General features: G+C 50.6%; 1 pseudogene; it reads left to right on the top strand.

The window, feature by feature from the left end:
* LOC120393612 overlaps positions 1 to 16,222 on the top strand; it is a 54,469-nt pseudogene extending 38,247 nt beyond the window's left edge.
* Positions 16,223 to 18,573: the final 2,351 nt, after the last annotated feature.

Below are 18,573 nucleotides of genomic sequence, written 5' to 3'. Positions count from 1 at the left end.
GGGTGGCTGGCGGAGAGGAGCGGATAGCAGGGTGGCTGGCGGAGAGGAGCGGATAGCAGGGTGGCTGGCGGAGAGGAGCGGATAGCAGGGTGGCTGGCGGAGAGGAACGGATTTCAAGGTGGCTGGTGGAGAGGAGCGGATAGCAGGGTGGCTGGCGGAGAGGAGCGGATAGCAGGGTGGCTGGCGGAGAGGAGCGGATAGCAGGGTGGCTGGCGGAGAGGAGCGGATAGCAGGGTGGCTGGCGGAGAGGAGCGGATAGCTGGTGGCTGGCGAGAGGAGCGGATAGCAGGGTGGCTGGGGAGAGGAGCGATAGCAGGTGGCTGGCGGAGAGGAGCGATAGCAGAGTGGCTGGCGGAGAGGAGCGGTTTGCAGGGTGGCTGGCAGAGAGGCGAGCTGGTGGTGAAGATTGCAGGAGAACCCCAGGATAGGCATGACAGTCAGGTGTCAACCTGAGCAGTGGAGCATGTAAGATGCACAACCCCACCCCACATACCTTTTCCTGCTTCCACCCAGGCTGGGAGGTAAACTCTGCAGAGGAACTTGAACTCTGGAGGCTGCGCTGACCAAGGACAGAAACTGCGGTGGGGGGAGACTGTTGGGCTGCTGGATGTTTAGACCCTGAGGGGAAAGGACACTGCAGAGTTACTTGGGGGTGGGGCTTTGCTCTTGGTTTGCGTTATGAATCCTGTTTGTGGAGTTTTCCCAACATGATGCCAAATTGTTTCCCTCCTCTATGAAAAGGAGTTTGCTACACTCAGAGTCTGTGCCTGTGAGAGGGGAAGTCTTGCCCCTTAGGGGGGTGGTAGGTAATTGTCCCAGGTCGCTGGGTGGGGGTCAGAGCCGGTTTTCCATTGTGTTATTGAAATAGATCCCTACAGCCTGAACCGGCCCTTGTTGCTGCCAATCAGTCGGGCAGAAGAGTTTCATGAGGAAGCACAATCTGGAGCCCCGCCCCCCCCAGGGCCTGTGCCTCACCCACAGAGCTGTGCGCTGTGCTCAGCCACCCCGCCAGGGCCTGTGCCTCACCCACAGAGCTGTGCGCTGTGCTCAGCCAGCCCCCCCCAGGGCCTGTGCCTCACCCACAGAGCTGTGCGCTGTGCTCAGCCAGCCCCCCAGGGCCTGTGCCTCACCCACAGAGCTGTGCGCTGTGCTCAGCCCACCCCAGGGCCTGTGCCTCACCCACAGAGCTGTGCGCTGTGCTCAGCCAGCCCCCCCCCAGGGCCTGTGCCTCACCCACAGAGCTGTGCGCTGTGCTCAGCCAGCCCCCCCCCAGGGCCTGTGCCTCACCCACAGAGCTGTGCGCTGTGCTCAGCCAGCCCCCCCCCCAGGGCCTGTGCCTCACCCACAGAGCTGTGCGCTGTGCTCAGCCAGCCCCCCCCAGGGCCTGTGCCTCACCCACAGAGCTGTGCGCTGTGCTCAGCCAGCCCAGGGCCTGTGCCTCACCCACAGAGCTGTGCGCTGTGCTCAGCCCCCAGGGCCTGTGCCCCACCCCCAGAGCTGTGCGCTGTGCTCAGCCAGCCCAGGGCCTGTGCCTCACACACAGAGCTGTGCGCTGTGCTCAGCCCCCCCGACAGGGCCTGTGCCTCACCCACAGAGCTGTGCGCTGTGCTCAGCCAGCCCCCCCGCCAGGGCCTGTGCCTCACCCACAGAGCTGTGCGCTGTGCTCAGCCAGCCCCACCCTCCAGGGCCTGTGCCTCACCCACAGAGCTGTGCGCTGTGCTCAGCCAGCCCCCCAGGGCCTGTGGCTCACCCACAGAGCTGTGCGCTGTGCTCAGCCAGCCCCAGGGCCTGTGCCTCACCCACAGAGCTGTGCGCTGTGCTCAGCCAGCCCCCAGGGCCTGTGCCTCACCCACAGAGCTGTGCGCTGTGCTCAGCCAGCCCCCAGGGCCTGTGCCTCACCCACAGAGCTGTGCGCTGTGCTCAGCCCCCCAGGGCCTGTGCCTCACCCACAGAGCTGTGCGCTGTGCTAAGCCAGCCCCAGGGCCTGTGCCTCACCCACAGAGCTGTGCGCTGTGCTCAGCCAGCCCCAGGGCCTGTGCCTCACCCACAGAGCTGTGCGCTGTGCTCAGCCAGCCCCAGGGCCTGTGCCTCACCCACAGAGCTGTGCGCTGTGCTCAGCCCCCCCCCCGGGGCCTGTGCCTCACCCACAGAGCTGTGCGCTGTGCTCAGCACGCCCCAGGGCGGGTGGCTCACCACCAGAGCTGTGCGCTGTGCTCAGCCAGCTCCCCCCAGGGCCTGTGCCTCACCCACAGAGCTGTGCGCTGTGCTCAGCCAGCCCCAGGGCCTGTGCCTCACCCACAGAGCTGTGCGCGGTGCTCACCCACCCCCCCCCACGGCCTGTGCCTCACCCACAGAGCTGTGCGCTGTGCTCAGCCAGCCCCAGGGCCTGTGCCTCACCCACAGAGCTGTGCGCTGTGCTCAGCCCCCCCCAGGGCCTGTGCCTCACCCACAGAGCTGTGCGCTGTGCTCAGCCCGCCCAGGGCCTGTGCCTCACCCACAGAGCTGTGCGCTGTGCTCAGCCAGCCCCAGGGCCTGTGCCTCACCCACAGAGCTGTGCGCTGTGCTCAGCCCCCCCCCCAGGCCTGTGCCTCACCCACAGAGCTGTGCGCTGTGCTCAGCCAGCCCCAGGGCCTGTGCCTCACCCACAGAGCTGTGCGCTGTGCTCAGCCAGCCCCAGGGCCTGTGCCTCACCCACAGAGCTGTGCGCTGTGCTCAGCCAGCCCCAGGGCCTGTGCCTCACCCACAGAGCTGTGCGCTGTGCTCAGCCTCCCCCAGGGCCTGTGCCTCACCCACAGAGCTGTGCGCTGTGCTCAGCCAGCCCCCAGGGCCTGTGCCTCACCCACAGAGCTGTGCGCTGTGCTCAGCCAGCCCCAGGGCCTGTGCCTCACCCACAGAGCTGTGCGCTGTGCTCAGCCAGCCCCAGGGCCTGTGCCTCACCCACAGAGCTGTGCGCTGTGCTCAGCCAGCCCCAGGGCCTGTGCCTCACCCACAGAGCTGTGCGCTGTGCTCAGCCCCCCAGGGCCTGTGCCTCACCCACAGAGCTGTGCGCTGTGCTCAGCCCCAGGGCCTGTGCCTCACCCACAGAGCTGTGCGCTGTGCTCAGCCAGCCCCAGGGCCTGTGCCTCACCCACAGAGCTGTGCGCTGTGCTCAGCCCGCCCCCCAGGGCCTGTGCCTCACCCACAGAGCTGTGCGCTGTGCTCAGCCAGCCCCCAGGGCCTGTGCCTCACCCACAGAGCTGTGCGCTGTGCTCAGCCAGCTCCCCAGGGCCTGTGCCTCACCCACAGAGCTGCGCGCTGTGCTCAGCCAGCCCCAGGGCCTGTGCCTCACCCACAGAGCTGTGCGCTGTGCTCAGCCAGCCCCAGGGCCTGTGCCTCACCCACAGAGCTGTGCGCTGTGCTCAGCACCCCCCACGGCCGGTGCCACACCGACAGAGCTGTGCGCTGTGCTCAGCCAGCCCCAGGGCCTGTGCCTCACCCACAGAGCTGTGCGCTGTGCTCAGCCAGCTCCCAGGGCCTGTGCCTCACCCACAGAGCTGTGCGCTGTGCCCAGCCCCCAGGGCCTGTGCCTCACCCACAGAGCTGTGCGCTGTGCTCAGCCAGCCCCCAGGGCCTGTGCCTCACCCACCGACCTGTGCGCTGTGCTCAGCCAGCCCCCAGGCCTGTGCCTCACCCACAGAGCTGTGCGCTGTGCTCAGCCAGCCCCCCCCGGGCCTGTGCCTCCCCCACAGAGCTGTGCGCTGTGCTCAGCCAGCCCCAGGGCCTGTGCCTCACCCCCAGAGCTGTGCGCTGTGCTCAGCCCCGCCCCCCCCCCCCAGGGCCTGTGCCTCACCCACAGAGCTGTGCGCTGTGCTCAGCCCCCCCCAGGGCCTGTGCCTCACCCACAGAGCTGTGCGCTGTGCTCAGCCAGCCCCCAGGGCCTGTGCCTCACCCACAGAGCTGTGCGCTGTGCTCAGCCAGCCCCAGGGCCTGTGCCTCACCCACAGAGCTGTGCGCTGTGCTCAGCCAGCCCCAGGGCCTGTGCCTCACCCACAGAGCTGTGCGCTGTGCTCAGCCCCCCAGGCCTGTGCCTCACCCACAGAGCTGTGCGCCAGCTCAGCCAGCCCCAGGGCCTGTGCCTCACCCACAGAGCTGTGCGCTGTGCTCAGCCCCCAGGGCCTGTGCCTCACCCACAGAGCCAGCGCTGTGCTCAGCCCCCAGGGCCTGTGCCTCACCCACAGAGCTGTGCGCTGTGCTCAGCCAGCCTCCAGGGCCTGTGCTCACCCACAGAGCTGTGCGCTGTGCTCAGCCCCCCAGGGCCTGTGCCTCACCCACAGAGCTGTGCGCTGTGCTCAGCCCCAGGGCCTGTGCCTCACCCACAGAGCTGTGCGCTGTGCTCAGCCAGCCCCAGGGCCTGTGCCTCACCCACAGAGCTGTGCGCTGTGCTCAGACAGCCGCCCAGGCCTGTGCCTCACCCACAGAGCTGTGCGCTGTGCTCAGCCAGCCCCAGGGCCTGTGGCTCACCCACAGAGCTGTGCGCTGTGCTCAGCCAGCTCCCAGGGCCTGTGCCTCACCCACAGAGCTGTGCGCTGTGCTCAGCCAGCCCCAGGGCCTGTGCCTCACCCACAGAGCTGTGCGCTGTGCTCAGCCCCAGGGCCTGTGCCTCACCCACAGAGCTGTGCGCTGTGCTCAGCCCCCAGGGCCTGTGCCTCACCCACAGAGCTGTGCGCTGTGCTCAGCCAGCCCCCAGGGCCTGTGCCTCACCCACAGAGCTGTGCGCTGTGCTCAGCCAGCCCCAGGGCCTGTGCCCTCACCCACAGAGCTGTGCGCTGTGCTCAGCCAGTTCCCCCCCAGGGCCTGTGTCTCACCCACAGAGCTGTGCGCTGTGCTCAGCCAGCCCAGGCCTGTGCCTCACCCACAGAGCTGTGCGCTGTGCTCAGCCCCCCGCCCCCCAGGGCCTGTGCCTCACCCACAGAGCTGTGCGCTGTGCTCAGCCAGCCCCCCCAGGCCTGTGCCTCACCCACAGAGCTGTGCGCTGTGCTCAGCCAGCCCCAGGCCTGTGCCTCACCCACAGAGCTGCGCGCTGTGCTCAGCCAGCCCCCAGGGCCTGTGCCTCACCCACAGAGCTGTGCGCTGTGCTCAGCCGCCCCCCAGGGCCTGGGCCTCACCCACAGTGCTGTGCGCTGTGCTCAGCCAGCCCCCCCCCCAGGGCCTGTGCCTCACCCACAGAGCTGTGCGCTGTGCTCAGCCCCCCCCCCCCAGGGCCTGTGCCTCACCCACAGAGCTGTGCAGCGCTGTGCTCAGCCAGCCCCAGGGCCTGTGCCTCACCCACAGAGCTGTGCGCTGTGCTCAGCGGCCGGGAGAGGAATTTCCTGCCAGAGCCCTTCACAGCTTCCTCGCAGGGCAGCTGAAGTTAACAAGCGTTCTAAAACTGCTTCTCAATTTAACACCGGTTCAGTGAACCTGCAAGACTGCCCAGCTCACCCTATACGCTGATGTATCATCTCCATTTTGCTCTCACTCCCGCTTCTTCCCCGAGGACTTGGCTGCCGAAGCCTGCACAAGGACTGAATGGCCCATCCCAGCGTGGGGATGTTCCAGTGACTTGCTGAACCTGCAGTTTATGCCATCGTTGCAGTAAAGCCTGAATCAAGAACTTGCCATTGCTGTATGGAGTTGATTCCATTTAACCAGTTCTAGCTCTCAGCTCTCTACCTTTTTCCCTTTGTAAATAAACCTTTAGATTTTAGATTCTAAACGATTGGCAACAGCGTGATTTGTGGGTAAGATCTGATGTGTATATTGACCTGGGTCTGGGGCTTGGTCCTTTGGGATCGAGGGAACCTTTTTCTTTTATTGGGGTGTTGGTTTTCATAACCATTCATCCCCAGGACGAGTGCACTGGTGATACTGGGAGACTGGAGTGTCTAAGGAAATTGCTCGTGTGACTTGTGGTTAGCCAGTGGGGTGAGACCGAAGTCCTCTTTGTGTGGCTGGTTTGGTTTGCCTTAGAGGTGGAAAAACCCCAGCCTAGGGCTGTGACTGCCCTGTTTGAGCAATTGGTCCTGATTTGGCACTCTCAGTTGGGTCCCGCCAGAATCGCTCCGTCACAGTGGCGTAGTCGTGCTAGGATCCACAGAACGAGGTCAATTAAGCTTTGGGTCAGAACCCCACGCTATCCAAATTTTAACTTTGGGATTGAGAGTTTGGTTGGTTAAAGATCAGTGACCATGAGACAGAGAGCATCAGGAAAAGCAAGGAAACTGCAAGCCTTGAGAGACAGCCTGCAGTTTGATTATGAGCAGAACTGGCAGAAATTCGAATGGAGAAAGAGGCTGATGAGAGAAAGAAAGAAGTTGCTAAGAGGGAAGTAAAAGCTCAGATCACAGCACCTAGCACAATGTTGAGAAGTAGAGTACACCAGGGCCGCGCCTGCTAGGTACTCCATCAAACCATGGAAGCCTTCGCCATGGGAGAACCAATGGCTTGTTATTCTAGTCATCAAAGTGGCCCCATGAGTAGCAGAATATCCAATCTTCTGCCTCAGCCACATCATTATTAATTATTGTTATAAAAATGCTGGAATGTGTTGCCCAAGGTGTAATCTTTGGCATAAGGTGTACAGCTGGGCTGGGGGGGGGGTTCTTTTCTTTTCTTTTCTACTTTTGAGGGGGCGATTGTAAATTCACTGAAATATGTTTTTCAGGGCCCTGAAACTATTTGCAAATTTGGGCTGAATTCACTGAATAATTTCAATGGAAAACACTTAAGAATTCAGAAATGGTAAAATGGTTTGTTTAAAAAATGTGAATTCAAATCAATGTTTCATTTCAAAAGTGTCAATCTGAATTGATATTTTGTTTCAAAATAGCAATTCAAATTGATATTCAAAACAGTTTGTTCAATCAAGCTGTTTTGTTTTTTTCATTCCTCATTTTGTGAAGGAAAAAACAAACTGAAACAACAAACGTTGGGTGGGGGGGGCGATGGTCAGTTTGGCCACTGGTCAGAAAAATCAACAATTCACTGAGTTACACAGCTGCTAACAGCTCTTATTCTGTTAACAAGAAAAATAGAAAAACAAGCCATATCCTCAAATTGTTAGTAAAGTATTAGTGATTTTAAGGTCTAGTTTTTCATTCTTTCCACATGTATAACTCCCAGAGTAGTTGTTAGGAGTTTGGAATGCACAAAAAAATGGAAAAAAATTCAGTAACAAGTGAGTAGACAAAAACATATTCCACCCATCAAAATAGTAATGCTTTTAAAATAATTTTAAGAGCCCGACCCTACACAGGATTACACATGTGAATAATGCTCTTCCTGTGCATAAAGATTTGCAAAATTGGGCATATCTAACACATTTCTGACATGTAACCTTAGGGGAAACATATAGAATAATACGCGTGAATAATTTTGTGCTTATAATGAAAACTGTATCTGTAGGCACCTGGACAGGAGCAGGGCATTATAGCTATTTGTATCTGGTTTGCTTTTTCTTCTTTCCGTAGGGAGATTACAGGCAGAAATGGGTAAGTTAGCTTTTTCCTCATTTTCCCTTCTGTAAATAGTCATCTCACATTAAGGATTTTAACTCTGTTCTCCAGCGCAGTCCCCCTTCCTCCCCAAGGTTCACTATGCACTAAGGTCACCAAAAGGCAATGGAAGAAACATGAAGAGAGAACAGAAATAAAGTTTAACAGAAACTCTGATGCTGTTTTGTGTTCGCTGTAACATCAAGTGATTAGAGCCGAGGCCCCAATTCAACATAGCACCTAACCAAGTGTTTAACTTTAGTCTTGAAACACATGCTTAAGTGTGTTTAAGCTTACTAAACTATCAGAGACCAGTTGGACCCAAACGACTCTGAAGAACTTTAAAGCTCTCACAAAACTAGAGTGATTGGGCAACAAAGTGTGATGATTTATTAATGGATAAATGTAAAGTAATGCACATTGAAAAATAACCCCAACTATACATACAATATGATGGGGGCTAATTTAGCTACAATGAGTCAGGAAAAAGATCTTGGAGTCATCGTGACAGTTCTCTGAGGATGCCCACGCAGTGGAGGTGGTCAAAAAAGCAAACAGGATGTTAGGAATCATTAAAAAGGGGATAGAGAATAAGACTGAGAATATATTATTGCCCTTATATAAATCCATGGTACGCCCACATCTCGAATACTGTGTACAAATGTGGTCACCTCATCTCAAAAAAGATATTCTAGTGCTAGAAAAGGTTCAGAAAAGGGCAACTAAAATGATTAGGGTTTGGCGAGGGTCCCATATGAGGAAAGATTAAAGAGGCTAGGACTCTTCAGCTTGGAAAAGAGGAGACTAAGGGGGGATATGATAGAGGTATATAAAATCATGAGTGGTGTGGAGAAAGTGGATAAGGAAAAGTTATTTACTTATTCCTATAATACAAGAACTAGGGGTCACCAAATGAAATTAATAGGCAGCAGGTTTAAAACAAATAAAAGGAAGTTCTTCTTCACGCAGCGCACAGTCAACTTGTGGAACTCCTTACCTGAGGAGGTTGTGAAGGCTAGGACTATAACAGGGTTTAAGAGAGAACTGGATAAATTCATAGAGGTTAAGTCCATTAATGGCTATTAGCCAGGATGGGTAAGGAATGGTGTCCCTAGCCTCTGTTCGTCAGAGGATGGAGATGGATGGCAGGAGAGAGATCACTTGATCATTTCTTGTTAGGTTCACTCCCTCTGGGGCACCTGGCATTGGCCACTGTCAGTAGACAGGATACTGGGCTAGATGGACCTTTGGTCTGACCCGGTACGGCCATTCTTATGTTCTTATGTAAGTGCTTTCCTGAATTGGGCCATAATGTAATAGAGTTGTGGCATACAAGGGACAGTCTAAACCGATTAGACTGGCATTATCAAAAGCACCCGGGACTGGCCTAAATTTGCTCTTACTGAAGTCAGTGGTGAAACTCCCACTAACTTCAGTGGGAACAGAGCTAGGAAAATACTGCCATCAATCTTTATAGTAAAAGCAACAGCACTGATAAAGACCCAGAGAATTGTAGAAATGCAGAACTGGAAGGGACCTCAAGAGGTCTTCTAGTCCTGCCACTTCCCCATCCTGCCTTGGTACATGTGGGTGAAGCATACCTAGAACTTCCCTGACAGTGTTTTTCTGTCCTGTTCTTAAATACCTCCAGTGATGGAGATTTCACACCCTCCCTAGCTAGAAAAGCAAATAAATATTGAAGTCTCAAGTCATATCAACAAACTATTTGCATTTTTGGATTTGTTCCTTCTGTCTTTGCACTCGATTACCAGTGAAGCCAACAGGAGATTAGGGTCTGTGAAGCAGGATTGGCCTGAATCCTACAGATAATTCAGAGCTGCCAACCTTTGAAAGGATTGATCTGTATGTGTAGTGAATCCATAAGGGTAATGCAACACGAAAGAAAATGTTAGTACTGACGATCTTGATACTGGGAATTAATTTAAAAATGAAAAAAAAATCCTTGAAATTTTTATTCACTTAAAGTTCTTAAATAATTTAAATGAAAATATTAAATGAATGATATAATTTGTATTTGTTTTTGTTTTATTTTAGGGAAACACCTTGACAATATCAGTAAGTTCTATTTTTCTTCTAATGAAACATCTACGTTTTAGGCAGTAAAGAAAAATCCCATGTAATAACAATTGAACCCAGATATTGCAAAGACTTAAGCCAATATGTAACTTTACGCAATTCAGTGGGACGACTACACATGAATAAGTGTTTGCAGGATCAGGCCTAAATCAGATAAAATATTACAAGCGTCTAATTATTTATGTGGATTTCTTTCTCTCTCTTTTTAGGTGAACTCCATGAAGAAAGTAGTGTTATATTTCCCCCAGTCGAAACTTTTTTTGGAGGGTGAAAGTAGAATGAATTATATTACAAAAATAGATAGGATTAAAGAAATGCTGTCTGTACCTTTAAGGAAAATCGCTGGAATGCTGGAGTCCAGGTGTCAGGAAAACAGACATTAACATAGAACAATTGCACCGTTTAAGGGCAATTGGTGAAGCATTAGCCTTAGATCGATAGGAGTTAGTAAGGAAGTAGGATATGCATGCTATGCCCCAGGTGAATTTTGCTGTTTTTCTCCTTTGTCCCTTTGTTTGATTCCCGCTCTTTATCTGTATAAATAAGACTGTTTGGTCTTGCATGGCCACTCACATTATCTGAGTGTTATTGGCGGAGCGCTGCGCTAATAAAAACAGAGTGGTCTGACAAATTGTGAGTCTTGATTCTGGCAGCCGGCACCTGGGCATTTGGCCCAAGCGGTCCTCCTTCTGAACGGAAGGGTGCACAACCACAGTGAAGTCTACGCCATCGAACCTGTTGGTTCCCAAAACTCCTGTTCTGGTAGGGATCCCAGGATCTGGCATCAGGAATCTGGTCAGGTAATTATATCTGTGTTTTGTCAGCAGCACTGGGCAGGACTGTCCTGTCTCTGTTCTACACAGACCCCAGGCTTACTGAAGAGTAGAGTAGAGGGGTGGAATTTTTTAACCAATTTTATTTTTAGGGGGGGGGGGAAGGAAATTCAGTGACATTAAAATGTTTTGAGAATTCATGTTGCATTTTCCAAATTGTTTGGGTGTAAAAAATCTGAAGAAATTGAAACGTTTTGTTTTCACATTTTCAAAATGAAACATTGAGTTTTGATTCAAAGTGACTTTTGTTTTGAAAATGCCTTTATTTTTTAGGAAGGGTCCAGACTCCTGTAAATTTCTGGAAAATGGTCTAGGCTAACAGATCCCAAAACTCAGTGGCCACTGTTAGGATCTTGGGACAAGGACTGAGTAGACTTAAAAGACAAATCTTTGTGGCCAACCTGAAATGCACCACTCCCTGCCAATTATTTGGAATTGCTGAGATCTGAAAAACATGTTATTCACCGAGCTTTAGATTACAGCAGCCTATGGGCTATTCTAATCCCTACCACCTGGCTGCAGCTAATATAAATCTTGTCCACCAGCCAGAGGTTATCAGCAGGCAGTGCTTTCTAGCCACACCCACTCCTTATTTGTTGCATGGTCCCATTGCGGTGGGCTGCAGAGTGGTTGTGCAGAAGCTGGCCATGCTAGTTCAAATCCTGCTAGAGACTTGCCTGTGCTAGGGAAGACGTCAGCTGCTTCCTGGCTCTTTTGAACCACGCACATGACATGAAGGCTCTAGACTGCATGACAAATGTCTCCCCTACCTCAGCCATATCAGCATTAGCCTCCAGATGCTATGATAGTGTTATTTGGAGTACTGTGTCCAGTTTTGCCCTGACCCACTACAGAAAGGATGTGGACAAATTGGAGAGAGTCCAGCGGAGGGCAACAAAAATGATCGAGGGCTGGGGCACATGATCTATGAGGAGATGCTGAGGGAACTGGGCTTGTTTAGTCTGCAGAAGAGAAGAGTGAGGTGGGATTTGATAGCAGCCTTCAAGTACCTGAAGCAGGGTTCCAAAGGATGGAGCTCGGCTGTTGTCAGTAGTAGCAGAAGTGGCTACAACTGGAAGAGAGAGGCAACACTGGAGCCAGAAGGAGAAGGGTATAATGGAAGATGTCCCATTGGTTTAACATTATAATGGAGATGTCCCATTGGTTTAGAAGAAAGTTAAACCAATCCATATTAAGGATAAGGAAAGTAGAAAGGCTAAAGACAGATTATAAAGACCAAATGAATATTAACTGTTCAAGTGGTGTTAGTGGTTACCATTCTAGGGCCTGCTCTTGCAATCTCTGCACACCTCAGACTCCAGAAATGGGAACAGAGGCCCCAACTTCTAGGAAACAGTTCAAACCTGTAAACCTTTGAGTTTTGAAACATTTTCACTTGCTAACCAGAAAATCCACAATATGGACAGAAATGTAATTAACGATTATCTAGACAATATAAATGGAAATATAAATCTTTGTTCATTGAAAAAACTCTTAAATAGTTTGTATTTATTTCTGTTTGCTTTATTTTGAGGCACATCTTGAAAATATTAATGTAGTTCAATTTTTATCCCAATCTAACCTCTCCGTTGAAGTTGTACACAGTTAAATTGTTGTTGTTTTTAATTAAAGGAATAATGCCAATTTTGAAAATCAAATGCACGAACTTTGTGCTATTCAGATGGCACAGCAGCTCGGTCATTTTGCAGGATTGGGTGTTTGCCGTAACAAATCGTTGTCTATAAAATGGTACGTCAGAATAAAAACGAACTTTGATAATAATGTTCACGTCTATCACTTCATTCCCTTTTGTACCGCCAGTGCAATCAAAGGGTGATGGGCTGGAGGAATAATGTCAAGTATTCTGAATTTTTAGTTTCATCTATCATTTTTACTGTATTAAAGGGCAGGGAGAAATGTCAGCAAATTGTCACATGCCCTCCCCCCAAACACAGACTATTTCTCACCAGCTCTAACAATTAATAATCAGACCTAAGACACCTTACTTTGCAAAACTGTAAATCTTAAAAAATTATATTGGAGCCTGAGCCGACACATTCTTAAGCCGTATGTTCATTTTCAGCACACAGATGGTCTTGCTGAAGTCAAATAGTTGTACTCACATGCTTAACATTGCGTGCAGGCATCCTCTTTACAACCCACTGGTGAATGTGTCTTGGCATGAGATGGTTTTGATGAAGGTTGGGCTTAATTTAATCTTGGGAGAAAAGCTCTTCCATAACATCTTTATTTCTGATTTTTAAATTATTATTACTATTATTATTATTTAGGTGGACTTCAAAGAGAACTTGGTAGCGTTTCCCTCCCTCCCTTTTTCTGTAATGCATCCTTTTTTATTAATCAGATTCATCTTAACAATGAACTTATTCACATGAGTGCTCACCTTCATTTGATTTGCGTGGTTTCAGAATGGAGAAAAGCCCTAGTTTGTCCAAGTAAGTAAAGTTTGTATTTAGCTAATGTCCAAATTTCACTTTCTGGAGAGATCCTTGCTCCCTTTCTTTGTAGAAATAGTTTAAAACAACACAAAACACAAATAGGAGATAATGCAATAGTTTCTCTGGTTGAAATTTGAATGGTGAAGGTGGTTCCCCAAGTGAGCTGTATTGCTGGGGAATCTTCCTTTGGGAACATGGAGAGAAGTGAATTAATATTTTTCTGGATAATACATGCTCAGGTAGTACTTGAATGGGATGCCGTCCTGATGTTATTCTGTGCACATTCATCGGGGAAGGACAGCCCAGTTGCTAGCGTGTTAGCCTAGAATTCTGAAGGCCTCAGTTCAGATCCCTTCTCCTGTGTGACATTGGGCAAATCACTTAGTTTCTTTTTTGCCAGAAGCTGGGAATGGGTGACAGAGGATGGGTCACTTGATGATTGCCCGTTCTGTTCATTCCCTCTGGGGCACCTGGAGTTGTCAGAAAACAGGATACTGGGTCAAACAATATATGCCACTCAACCCAAAACAAACACATTTTAAGATTTTTGGTTGACCCAAAATTATTATTTTTTATTTATTTTGGTGTAAACCTAAAAATCAGTTATTTGCACAGTTCTGGGAGAAGCCAAAGATGCACAAAACTTCCCACACCGGTTTCACCTGCTGCTCTATGGGTCTGCTCTTATATACATCCAGTGCTTAATGTGTAATGAAAGAGGTTCCGGGCTCAAGCGTTTTCCTACATTCATAATTGATGAAGCAAGCCCAGAGGTACCAGGTCTACAAACTGCCAAGCCTAGAGATGCCGGGGTGCAATGCTGGCGTGCCCTGGCACAAATTTAAGCACTGAACACATCCCCTTCCCCACACAGACCTCCTTATTCCTGATGTACGATTTGATAGGAATTTTTATTGTCAGCTATCCTAGTGATCAGGCTATACTGGGAGTTTTGTCTTCAGAGGAAAAGACGACTTTGTCAGTTTTGTTAAAGTTGGATTCTATAGCAGTTTCCTCTCCTCTGCTGAAAACAGAAGATGATCTTCTCCTTCCTCCTTAGATAATGTCGTGAGGAGACCTGGGTGAAAAATGGATATTTCAGTTCATTGGCAATTTCAAAAAAATGAAGACAAATTTGTTTTGGGTCAGACCAGAAATGAAAATTTTTAGAAAGTTAAAAAAATGATTTAAACAAAATGTTATATTTTGAGCATTATAAACTTTTTTTTTTGCTTTTTTAAAAATAAAATTAAGGGAAATTTTGAAATGAAATATTGTTCCCAACCAAAAAAATCAAAATATTTCATTTTTAAAAAGTCAAAACAAAATATTCTGATTTTTTTTGAATATTTTTATTTGTCTTAAACAAATAATTTGGCAAAATTGACATGGATTTGGAAAATGTTTGTGTTGTTGAATCTGCATTTTTCACCAACAAAAGTTTTGGCCTAACAATGTCACCAACTCTAGTTGTGAGAGCGACCCATTGTGTTTTATTCCACTTTAACCACTGTTTGGGCTAAAATCTCTCTCTGCTTCTTCAGACTGTCCTAACGCCCTTTTCTGGTGGCTCGCCTCACTCTAGAGAGTTGGCCTCTTGGCTGGTAGCCCTTTGTACCTGGCCTTCATTATTCCCCATGGAACTGAAATTAGGGGTATATCAAACCATGCTAAGGTGTGACCTGACTTTAAATATTAGGAAGGAGGAGCACAGCAGGGGTTCTGTTCATGAAAAAGAAATGGGAATAAAACCTGCTGGGGCTCCCCAGCGTTCCTGGGTCTCTGATCCCCTCTCTGGGGAGAGGCATCTGCAGGAGAGGAAAGATTCTGCATCTCAGACCTGGCGCAGATGGCCTTTCGCTTGTGTTACTGACCTGTTCCTGCTCGGGTTTGTGACTCTGTCCTGCACTCTGCTGAGGGCAGATATGATTGCTCTTTATAAATAGATCAGAGGGATAAATATCAGAGAGGGAGAAGAATTATTTAAGCTTAGTACCAATGTGGACACAAGAACAAATGGATATAAACTGGACACTAGGAAGTTTAGACTTGAAATTAGACAAAGGTTTCTAACCATTAGAGGAGTGAAGTTCTGGAACAGCCTTCCAAGGGGAGTAGTGGGGGCAAAAGACATATCTGGCTTCAAGGCTAAGCTTGATAAGTTTATGGAGGTTGGTATGACGGGATCAGGGCCGGCTCCAGAAGGAGGGTTGAGCGCAGCCCTGGCTAGGGTGACCAGACAGCAAATGTGAAAAATTGGGACGGGGTGGGGGTAATAGGAGCCTGTATAAGAAAAAGACCCAAAAATCGAGACGGTCCCTATAAAATCAGGACATCTGGTCACCCTCCCCCCGGCCCATGTCCTCATACCCTGGGTCCCCACCCGGGCAGGTGGAGGGTCTGCAGCTCCCCACCGCTGCCCGCATGGCGCTTACCCGGACCCAGATGCAGCTTCCAGCCTGGCCTGGGGACAGGGCCTCGGGGCCAGAGCTGCCCCCAGGCCATGGTAAGAGACACCCGGGCAGCTGCTGTGGAGAGCCACAGACCCTCCATCAGCCCTGGGTGGGGGGTCATCTGGGGGGCAGGGACATGGGCCAGGGGCTGCTCTCGCCCCCCACCTCCCTCCACGGCTCCCCACAGCTGCACAGGTTCCCGGTCAGGCTCCAGCTTCTGGGCCTTTGGGGAGGAGAAGGGGCAGGGGCAAGGCCCGTGGGAGTGGGAGGGCCAGTCCCTCATTCCTGCACCTCTGGCTCTGCCTTTAGCATCATGATTCTCTCTTTCCACTGCAGCGAATGTGACCCTGGATCCAAACACAGCAAATGCCCAGCTCATCGTGTCTGAGGATGGGAAAAGCGTGAGGCGTGGAATTGCGGCAGGAGGTGCCGGACAATCCAGAGCGATTCCATTCTTTCTGTTTGCTGGGCTGGGAGAGGTTCAGCTCAGGGAGACATTACTGGGAGGTGGAGGTGGGAGATGGAGGGTTTTGGGCTGTGGGTGTTGCCAGAGAGTCTATGAGGAGGAAGGGAGGGATCAGATTTAACCCTGAGCAGGGGCTCTGGGCTGTAGAGCGGTGTGGGGATCAGTACCGGGCTCTCACCTCCCCAGAAACTCCCATGCCCCTGAGTGAGAGACCTAGGAAGATTGGGGTTTATCTGGACTATGAAGCGGAGTGGGTGGCATTTTATGATACTGGTAATGAGACCCTGATCTTTACTTTCATGTCAGCGTCTTTCACAGGGGAGACAATCCTTCCCTTCTTCTGGGTGGGGATTGGAGTCCTGCTCAGAGTCTGCCCCTGAGGCCTGGAGATGCGGAGGTAGCAATATCCCACTGTTAGCCAAAAAGGGCCCGATTCTCCCCGGAGCTTACCCAATTACACCAAGGAGGCACGGAAACAGGTAGACGAGTACCATTAGCTTTATTGATCGATCAGCTGAGCGGGTGTTCTCGTCCCGGCTAATGCCCGAGAGAGACACACCTTACATGGCCGGATGGGCGTACCTTTATACCCCGAAACAAACAACTTTGTTGACGTCTTATTTGCATTACTTGGCTGACCCTATAGGTCCTGTAAATGTATCTATAGGGAATATTGAAGTACATAGAATACATATATCAATCAAAAAGGAACAAGATATGCATAACTGTCACGGATACATCTATCATGATAAGAGTGCAGCTGCACGGATACATTTATCATTGTAAGGAAGACATAAGATATCCCCTTTAACCCCTTATACTATCATACTAACTACTCTTGGCTTCATGCATGAGAAGATGACCCATTAGGCTAACTGCTTTTGGCCATAAGCAGAAAAAGACAGCTGCACATATGTTACGCCAAGCGTGGGCCTTGCTGATAAGCATGAACTCGTACAAACCAAGCATAAGCTGATAATAGCTGACACAGGCTTTTCTCTCTGCTTGCATTTTAAGGCCTTGATTTTACTTATGCTAAGGGCCTTGATTCTACCTATGCTAAGGGCCTAGTCTTGCTAACAGGCTTGTATTGGCCTATTTTTCTAACAGCTTTCCCCCCTTAAAGCATTTTAAGAGCTTAAACTTCCCCACTCCTCTGCTTCCTTTGGCCGATCCTCAGGCCGATATAAAGTCATTATTTGCTGATAGGTAACATGGGTAGCCAGTCGTCGAACTATAGCGACCAAGCAGGGGGTGAAGCAAGCGAAGGTTACAAGGGTAACTATAACAAGCATAAAAAGCAAAAAGCCTTTATGAAGCCATCCCATTTGTGGCAACCAGGATGTGAACCAGTCTGTGTCCCACCCACCCCAGGTTTGGACTGGGACGTGGGCGAGTTTTCTCATTTCTTTGGTCAACTGTTTCACTGTTTGCCCATTGTCATCTATTTGCAGGCAGCAATTAGACTCATTAAGTTTTGCACAGAGGCCGCCTTCCTCCGCCAGCAAGTAATCAAGAGCTATATGATGTTGGAGGATGGCATTTCGCATTTGGGTTGACTGATCTGCCAGCAGATCTAACGCTGCAGCTGTCTGGTTGGTTAATATTTCCAAGATAGCTTGCAGCCTGATAATGCGGTTCAGATTGTAAATTGGTTCCCTAGCTCCCGTGACAAGCTCGGTGGGATTCCAGGTGGCAGGCCCATAATGTTTGATGATCCGCTCTGGGGCCACTCCTGAGCTCCCAGGCCTGGGAACTTCCGGCAGTTAAAGTGGAGTCCACAAACCGCTTTTCCCTAACGAGATCGTCATACACTCTAATTCCTAGTGTGTTTCCCGGTTTTGGGGCAGGAGAAAGAACAATGGCCGAATATACCCCATAACATATCCCGACCAATTTGGTGGAAGTCTGCAATAGGCATAAGAGCCACAGATCAATAATGGCCCTTTAGGGCCCAAGTCCCATTAGCAAAGGGCCATCCCAGGTATCGGGGTCCAAGGGTCGTTCATAGTATATGTGGTTGCCTGTTCCTAGGGTCCTCGAATGGCCCACCCATCACGGAGGACGGTACCCCATCAGGGCGCAGTATTCACATTTCCATGCTCCAGCTCCTGCTTTCCACACACACTTACAACCTGACCTGGGCCTGTCGTATTAGACCAAAAGTGTCTGAAGTGAGTTACCGAGTTCCATTAGAGTGCTGCCAGGCCCACTGATACCACCGGATCACATGCTTTTTACTAGTGGTGTTATCGCGTTGACAGGCTAGAAAGAGGGAATCAAAGAACCCATCTAGTCCCACTGCCTTACAACCCTCACCGGTATGGTGTTGGAAGGAACATCTGACCCAGCTACTATTGGTTAATTTCACATGGGTATGGTTCCATCGCCCTCGATATTTAGAGCAATCATAGGTGTGACAGCCAGGATGATGGTAGCAATCATATCCCCAGGATAGGATCCAACTACATTTACTTTCCCCACATACGGCCCCACGCCGGGTGCGATTAAGGCAAAAGATTCCCATGCCAGCGGAATAGAGCCGCCAGGGGCTACTATCTGTGGACCATTGCTCCGTGCCATTATGCACGATGCTGAGGTTACTCAGCAAGTACTTGGGCTGCACTGGCTGGGCCACCCAGGGCCATTCATCCAATTCCCCTGGGCCACCGCACACCCAGCAGTTAGTGAGGTTAAAGGAACTTGCAATTATCTCTCCTAACTGCAGAAACCTGTTTTCCCAACCATAAGAGC

The sequence above is a fragment of the Mauremys reevesii genome, unplaced genomic scaffold (assembly GCF_016161935.1).
Source record: "Mauremys reevesii isolate NIE-2019 unplaced genomic scaffold, ASM1616193v1 Contig26, whole genome shotgun sequence".
NCBI classification, from domain to species: Eukaryota; Metazoa; Chordata; order Testudines; family Geoemydidae; genus Mauremys; species Mauremys reevesii.
Note: the sequence above shows the minus strand (reverse complement) of the source record. Positions and strands in the feature narration are given on the sequence as shown.